Source organism: Cebus imitator, unplaced genomic scaffold, assembly GCF_001604975.1.
Source record: "Cebus imitator isolate Cc_AM_T3 unplaced genomic scaffold, Cebus_imitator-1.0 Scaffold754, whole genome shotgun sequence".
In the NCBI taxonomy this organism is placed as follows: domain Eukaryota; kingdom Metazoa; phylum Chordata; class Mammalia; order Primates; family Cebidae; genus Cebus; species Cebus imitator.
In genome coordinates, this window is record NW_016108069.1 from 285,020 (window position 1) to 293,266 (window position 8,247).

Genomic DNA, 8,247 nt, shown 5'->3' on the forward strand with positions numbered 1-8,247 from the left:
AAAAAAAAAAAAAAACAAAAAAAAAAAAACAACAACAACAACAGACCAGAGTACCCAAGTGATAACTGAATCAAGAACCACACAACTAAGCAGAATTTGTATTACATGTTTTGTGTTACATGCTAACAAGTAAAACAATTTACTATATGTATTACATGTTAACAAGTAAAAACACTTCAGATATTAAGTCATACCATTATAATCAAATAGTAGTAGGCATAAGATTCAGTGACTAAGAACAGGATAAAATCTTTCAATGCATAGTAAATCTATACTTTGGCTCTTCTTGATAAATTCTCAATGGTTTCTATAATCTAAGAACTTTCCCCATAATCTCCTTAATGGTCCAGGATCTAATCTGAGACAGAAGGAAACAAATGTAATGAAAACATACCAGTCTTTCAGAACTGATTTTCTACTGGCTGAAAATGCAACCTTGAGACTTCTCACCAAAATAGTGGTAACAGGAACTAAATTTACCATGCCACCTGAAACAAGTATCGTATCATATAATATACATGAGTCAGCAAATTTCTAAGATGAGACACCAACCAATGCAGGAAAGTAATTCCTGAAGGGTAAGAAACAAACAAGGTAGACCCTCTAACTGTCTCAGCTTACTGCTTGGACAGCATTTACAAGAGGAAGCCCAAGGAGGGGAATCCCAGGTAGGGTACAGTGATCTTCCCTGAGTTCTGGAGATGGAAAGTCCAGAGAAGCCAAGGTGACTAGAAATCAAGAGGCAAAATATCAGAGAAGAGAAGAGAACAGAGAAAAGACTGGAGATCTGAAGAGGCCCCTGCTGCCCGGCTCAAGTTGTCAAGAGAGTATTGATCAGTACATGCATGTGAGAAACTGCCTGAGCCAGAGCGGAGAAAACACCCAAAAGGATTTTTGAGGCAGCAATCCCCAAGCTCACACAGAACTGGGGCTAGATTTTGTTCCTAAATGTCAGAGGAAGGACTGCTAATGAATACAGGCTTCCTTTTTGGGATGATGAGTATGTTCTGCTAGTGGTAAATGTGGCACAACTCTGTGTATATATAAAATCCACTAAATTTGTACTTTAAATGGGTGAACTTCACAGTGTGTGAATTGTATCTCAAGTTGTTACACACACACACACACACACACACACACCCAGTAGAAAATGTCTATGTTTGATGAAAACTCTATACTCACAAATACAAAAAAGCTCAATGACGGCAGGTCGTAGTGGCTCACGCCTACAATCTTGGCACTTTGGGGGGCCAAGGTGGGTGGCTCACTTGAAGTCAGGAGTTCAAGACCAGCCTGGCCAACACGGTGAAATCCCATCTCTACTAAAAATACAAAAATTAGCCAGGTGTGGTGCCAGGCGCCTGTAATCCCAGCTTCTAAAGAGGCTGAGGCAAGAGAATCGCCTGAACCCAGAAGGCGGAGGTTGCAGCGAGCTGAGATGGCAACACTGCACTCCACCCTGGGCGACAGAATGAGAGTCTGTCTCAAAAAAAAAAAAAGAAAAAGAAAGAGAGCAAGAAAGGAAGAAAGAAAGAAAAAGGGAGAGAAAGAGAAAGAGTGAGGGGCCAGGTGCAGTAGCTCATGCCAGTAATCCCAGCACTTTGGATGGCTGGGACTGGCTGATCACTGAAGGTCGGGGGTTCAAGACCAGCCTGGCCAATATGGTGAAACCCCACCTCTACTAAAAATACACAAATTAGCCAAGCGAGACTCTGTCTGAGAGAGAGAGAGAGAGAGAGAGAGAGAACATAATATTCAAAACGAGTAAAAGATCTGAACACATACTTCACCAAAGACGATATAAACAGATGGCAAATAATCACATGAAAAAATGCTCAAAATTGGCAGTCATTAGGGAAATACAAAGTTAAACCACTCTAAGATAGCACTACACACCCAGAAGAATGGCTAAATTTAAGACTTGTGTTGGTGAGGGCATGGATCAAAGACATCTAGTAGGAACATAAAACGAGACCTCTTTGCAAACCAGTTTCAGTTTTTTAAAAAGTTAAACATACATTTACCATATGATCAGTCCCATTTTTAGGAAATAAAAGTTATGCCCCCACAAAGAGGAATGCTCACAGCAGCTTTATTTGTAATAGTCAGATACTAAAAAGAGCCCAAATGTGTTCAACAGGAAACAAATGCTGGCGTAGCCACACAATGGACTACTACTACTCAGTAATAAAAAAGAATTAACTACTAAAAACCAACAAAACAATATGGATGAACTACAAAATAAGTATAGAGGATAAGAGCAGTCCAAAAATCACCAAAAAAAAAAAAAAAAGTATCCATTTGCATGAAAAAAGCATACATACTGTATAAAATCATTTACTCAAACTAATCTACAGTTATAGAAAGAACAACAGTGGTTGCTTAGACGTAGAGGAAAGAATAAACAGAAATAGGTGGGGAAGGAAGATCACAAACTTTCAGGAATGATGAATATGATCATTCTTGATAGTGGTGACGGTTTCGCAGGTGTACACGGTCAAAATATATACATTATTCACTTTATAAATGCCAATTTTGAGTGCCAACTCTGCTTCAGTAAAACTGTATAATAAAATCTATCTTAATTCAAGAAGGTATTACCCTTACTTTGGTATAAACAGAACAGACAACATACCACAAGCTATTGTAGAACAGAATTGTATTTACTTAATTTTCCATTCATAAAACTGAAAACACACAGTTGATATTCAATATGAATAAGGCACTTTGTTTTTTTGAGGCACGGTCTCACTCTGTCACCCAGATTGGAGTGCAGTGGTGTGCAAGCTCATAGCTCTTTGTAGCCTTTAACTTCTAGGCTCACGTGATCCTCCTGCCTCAGCTTCCAAGTGCCTGTAGCTGGAACTACAGGCATAAGCCACTGCGCCTAGTTCCCTACCATGTTTTCTGTGTCTCTGCCCTCTTCCCTCAAGAGAGGGCAAGTGCATGCCTAAAGCAAACAGAGCTTCTGAATGGAGACAGACAACTTCCAAGGACTTACAGAGGTTCATTTTAAAAGTCTGCCAATTTGTATAGCTCATTTTCCCATAGAGGGTGACCATAATTCTATCTGCCATTTCAAGAAGGGAGAAGGTAGCCAGAAAGAAAACCACAAAGTCTGTGAATAAAGAAAAGGAAAAAAAGTCAAGTAAAAGAATAATCATATGAGGTAGAGGCAAGAAAACAAGGCGAACTCAAATCCTTACCATACACACAATTCTGGAATAAATTTCTAAATACCAAAAAACCAGTAAAGAAATTAAACAGAATATTCCTCAGCATAACTCAAATCCTAGAATCCAAACATGACAAGAGTTGTCAGGTTTGAAGTCATTAAAATGTAAAATTTCTTTCTATATGGTGAAGACACCAACATGCATGGAAGCTAATCATTAATTCAGTCAATTTTCAGTATCTACCATGCTGGTATGGGGATAGAATGGTAAATAATAATCATATCCCCATCTTCATGATTTCCTGTGAGTTGTATGATGAAAGAAAAGAAATCAACAAGAAAATGAACAATGGGTAAGAATAGGTCACTTAAAAAACAAAGTCATATTAAAAACAAATGTTCATCCTCAGTAATAAAATATGTTTACAACAGCAAAATAAAAAAGACTAATATCCAATATTGACAAGGCTAAGGGGGAAACAGACACACTGTTTCATTACGGGAAAGAAGCAACTATTTTGAAATATCTACTAAAATTTTAAACCTGAGTATTCTTTGCCCCGTCAATTCCACAAGTTATGATTTACCTTATGAAAATACTTGTTCAGGTATGCTACGATACGTTGGTAGTTGGGGAAAATTACAAATATAAATGTTCATTAACAGAGCATACTTAATTATGTTTCATTCATATAATATTCCTTAGTCATTCCCTTTTAGAATGAAACAGTTATATACACTGATGTGGAAATATGTTCACAACGAATGAAGCAAAAAAAGCAAATTTCAAAACGTGGCACTTATTTTCATTAAAAAATATCAGTTACAGGCCGGGCGCAGTGGCTCAGCCTGTAATCCCAGCACTTTGGGAGGCCGAGGCAGGCAGATCATGAGGTCAAGAGATTGAAACCATCCTGACCAACATGGTGAAACCCTGTCTCTACTAAAAATACAAAAAATACAAAAATTAGCTGGGCGTGGTGGCACACACCTGTAAGTCCCAGCTACTTGGGAGGCTGAGGCAGGAGAATTGCTTGAACCCGGGAGGCGGAGGTTGCAGTGAGCTGAGATTGTGCCACTGCACTCCAGCCTGGTGCCTGGTGATGGAATGAGACTCTGTCTCAAAAAAAAAAAAGAAAAAAAATATATCAGTTACAGAAGTAAAAGAAAGATAAATCTCTAGCATGGAACTATGCAATACAAGCAATTAAGAATCCTAATTTTCTGAAAGAGGTCAATGAACAAAAGGAGTCACCTTTTGATAATCTCGTGATATCTATCTACTTTTTCCCCCACAAAACTGTACATACTCATAAGCAGCCAAAAATTTGCTTTTTTTTTTTTTTTTGAGATGGAGTCTCACTCTGTAGCCCAGGCTGGAGTGCAGTGGTGTGATCTCGGTTCACTGCAACCTTCTGCCTCCTGGGTCCCAGTTCAAGCAATTCTTCTACCTCAGCCTCCCAAGTAGCTGGGATTACAGGCACAAGCCACCATGCCCAGTTAATTTTTGTATTTTTCAGTAGAGACGGGGTTTCACCATGTTGGCCAGTCTGGTCTTGAACACTTGACCTCATGGTCCGCCCACCCTGGCCTCCTGAAGTTCTGGTATTACAGGCGTGAGCCACCGAACCTGGCCAATTTCCTTATTTTTAAGCAACTTAGTGACTTAAGGAAGGCTGGGATTATCCTGACCTACATTAACAGCCCTGTTTTGATAAGTGATTTCATTCTAAAATATCCAGTATCTTTTATTGCTAAATGTCAGGAGACAGGAGGAATTAACTTGTGCTTTCTGAAATCAGGCGAGTGATTAGCAAACACTACGAACTAGGTGTAATTAGTATACCTACCACGAAATCAAAATAACTGTGCATTTGCTGATATAGAAAAAAACCAACAGGCACCCGGGCACAATGGCTCACACCTGTAATTCCAGCACTTTGGAAGGTCAAGGCAGGCAGATCACTTGAGGTCAGGAGTTCGAGACCAGCCTGGACAACATGGCGAAATCCTGTCTCTACTGAAAATACAAAAAATTAGCCAGGTATGGTGGTGTGGGCCTGTAGTCCCAGCTACTCGGGAGGCTGAGGCAGGAGAATGGCATGACCCCAGGAGGTGGAGGTTACAGTGAGCCAAGATTGTGCCACTGAACTCCAGTCTGGCTGACACAGCAAGACTATCAAAATAAATAAATAAATAAATAGATAGATAAGATAGAGCTACATACAATATTCTCTTTTTAAAACAACCTTGGAAGACTATGATCTAGAATTTGAGAGATCTGGGCCATCATTCTTTCATGGAAAAATAAGTATAAATAGAGCCAACACTCTCGCTGTTTAAAGGCTTCAAAACGTTGGAGAATGCCACAAAGCAAACCAAGGCGAAGGTGGGGACTACAGCCATGGCACCTGATTCAGAGATCATTTAGTGACTACCGAGGAGTTCAGACCCAAGTGTCTATTTCCTAGAAGCTTCCTGAGCATGGCTCTGGTTAATACATTTCTCTGCCCTACAATGCCATCTCAAGGGCCTGGAACAAGTACAGCTGTTGTGGGATACAGATGTACCTCAAAAGCAGGTGACCACAATACTGTCCCCATGTAATAGAAACAAAAACAGAAGAGTAGTTTGGTATTTTCAGGTCTTCAGTCAGCATTTTAAAGCTTGTTCATGTCTGATTTCAGCTTCCTGTAACAGGAGTTGTTTGTGTTGACCAACCATCCCACTGACGGAAAGAAAAACTAGATTTTTTAAAACCCCACAAAAGTACAACTTCAAAAGCACCAGAGAACTAAAAAGGCAGCAAAGGTGTGACAACGTGGAGAGAAGGGAAGCACAGAGAGGTATTAAGCAGGATACATCTTACCACTTTACCTCTCGAAGGACAGAATCACAAGCAGCAGCTAAGAGGCAAGCTGATGAGCCAAAAGCTGGAAATCAGGGTATAAGGCACTGAGTGGAATTTATTAAAGTTATCCTACACAGCTGAGAGCAACAAATGGAATGGGGTGACCCAGCAAGAGGCCAACCCTCACAAGCACTGAACATCTGATTCAAATTCAATGAAACCCTAATTATTATTACTTATTATTTATTTTTTTTGAGACAGAATCTCACTCTGTTGTCCAGGGTGAAGAGCAGCGGCATGGTCTCCGCTCACTGCAACCTCCATCTCCTGGGTTCAAGTGTTTCTCCTGCCTCAGCCTTCCAAGTAGCTAGGACTACAGGTGGCTGCCACCATGCCCAGCTAACTTTTTTCTATTTTTATTAGAGACAGGGTTTCACCATGTTGGCTAGGCTGGTCTCAAACTCCTGACCTCAGGTGATCCTCCCGAAGTGCTAGGATTACAGGTGTTGAGTGACCATGCCCGGACAATTTTTTTTTTTTTTTTTTTGAGATGGAGTCCTGCTCTGTTGCCCAGGCTGGAGTGCAATGGCATAATTTTGGGTCACTGTAACCTCCACCCTGTCCCCGCCCCGGGTTCAAGGAATTCTGCCTCAGCCTCCCAAGTAGCTGGGAGGTGCCTGCCACCACACCCAGCTAATCTTTTTGTATTTTTAGTAGAAATGGGGTTTCACCATGTTGGCCAGGCTGATCGTGAACTGATCTCAGGTGATATGCCTGCCAAGGCCTCCTAAAATGCTGGAATTACAAGTATGAGCCATGGTGCCATGCCGAAATCCTAATTAGATTAAGGCCATCCACCCCTTCCACAACTTCCTGAGAAACACAAAAATAAATTCACTCCTTTTTTTTTAAAAAAATAAGATGGGGTTTCACTATGATGGCCAGGCTGGTCTTGAACTCCTGACCTCAGGTAATCCACCCACCTTGGCCTCCCAAAGTGCTAGGATTACAGGTGTGAGCCACTGCACCCAGCCTAAAAAATCCTTTTTTCTTTTCTTTTTCTTTGAGACAGAGTCTTACTCTGTCGCCAGGCTGGGGTGCAGTGGCACAATCTCGGCTCACTGCAACCTCTGCCTCCCAGGTTCAAGCAATTCTCCTGCCTCAGCCTCCCGAGTAGCTGGGACTACAGGAACACGCCACCACGCCCAGCTAATTTTTATATTTTTAGTAGAGATAGGGTTTCACCATATTGACCAGGATGGTCTCGATCTCTTGACCTCGTGATCCGCCCGCCTTGGCCTCCCAAAGTGCTGGGATTACAGGCCTGAGCCACTGCGCCCGGCCTAAATTCACTCCTAAGGAAGAGAACACCATCACATTCTACCATTTCCAGCATTTGATAAAAATTACGGACCAAAGGAACCCCCAGAAGATTCAGACACTGAAGTTATAAGATATGGTCTTTAAAAAAAAAAATCTATGGGAGGCTTACTAAACTTTTGGACAAGAGACAATAACAGGAACTGGATTTATCCTCCTGCCTACTACAACTAAAAAACCAGACAAAATATATTAAAAAATCATTTTTTAGACACTAAACACCATACAGCACAGGACAGCGATGGGAAACCACAAAGTGAGCAGTTATCACGGTTCCAGCTTACTGGAACTTTCCTGACAGTAGGGCAGAGGGACGGAACCCAGGTGGTCTACATACTACTAAGTTGAGGAAACGAAGCTGGGAGTATGGAGAGACCAAGGTGGCTCACGTCCACAGGACAGATTGCCAAAGCGGAAAGAGCTACAGATACAAAGCTCTGGAGAGCTGAAAATGATGAGGCCCTGCCTCCTGAGTCTTTGACTGCCCAGCAAATGCATGAGAGAAATAACCTGAGGCCAGGCACCAAGGATGGGGTGGAGACAAATCAAAAATAGCGGAGGGGGCTAGGCACAATGGCTTACATCTGTAATCCCAGCACTTTGGGAGACTGAGGTGGTCAGATCACCTGAGGTCAGGAGTTGGAGACAAGCCTGGCAAACATGGGGAAACCCAGTCTCTACTAAAAATACAAAAAATTAGCCAGGCGTGGTAGTGGGTGCCTGTAATCCCAGCTACTTGGGAGGCTAAGGCAGGAGAATCACTTGAACCTGGGAGGCAGAGGTTGCAATGAGCCGAAATCCCACCATTACACTCCAGCCTGGGCAACAAGAACAAAACCCT

General features: G+C 41.7%; 1 protein-coding gene across 1 annotated transcript in view; it reads right to left on the reverse strand.

Annotated features, from left to right (window-relative positions):
• CNOT6 (CCR4-NOT transcription complex subunit 6) overlaps nucleotides 1-8,247 on the reverse strand; it is an 88,500-nt gene that overhangs the window by 28,628 nt on the left and 51,625 nt on the right. The gene's annotated exons all lie outside the window — the stretch shown is intronic.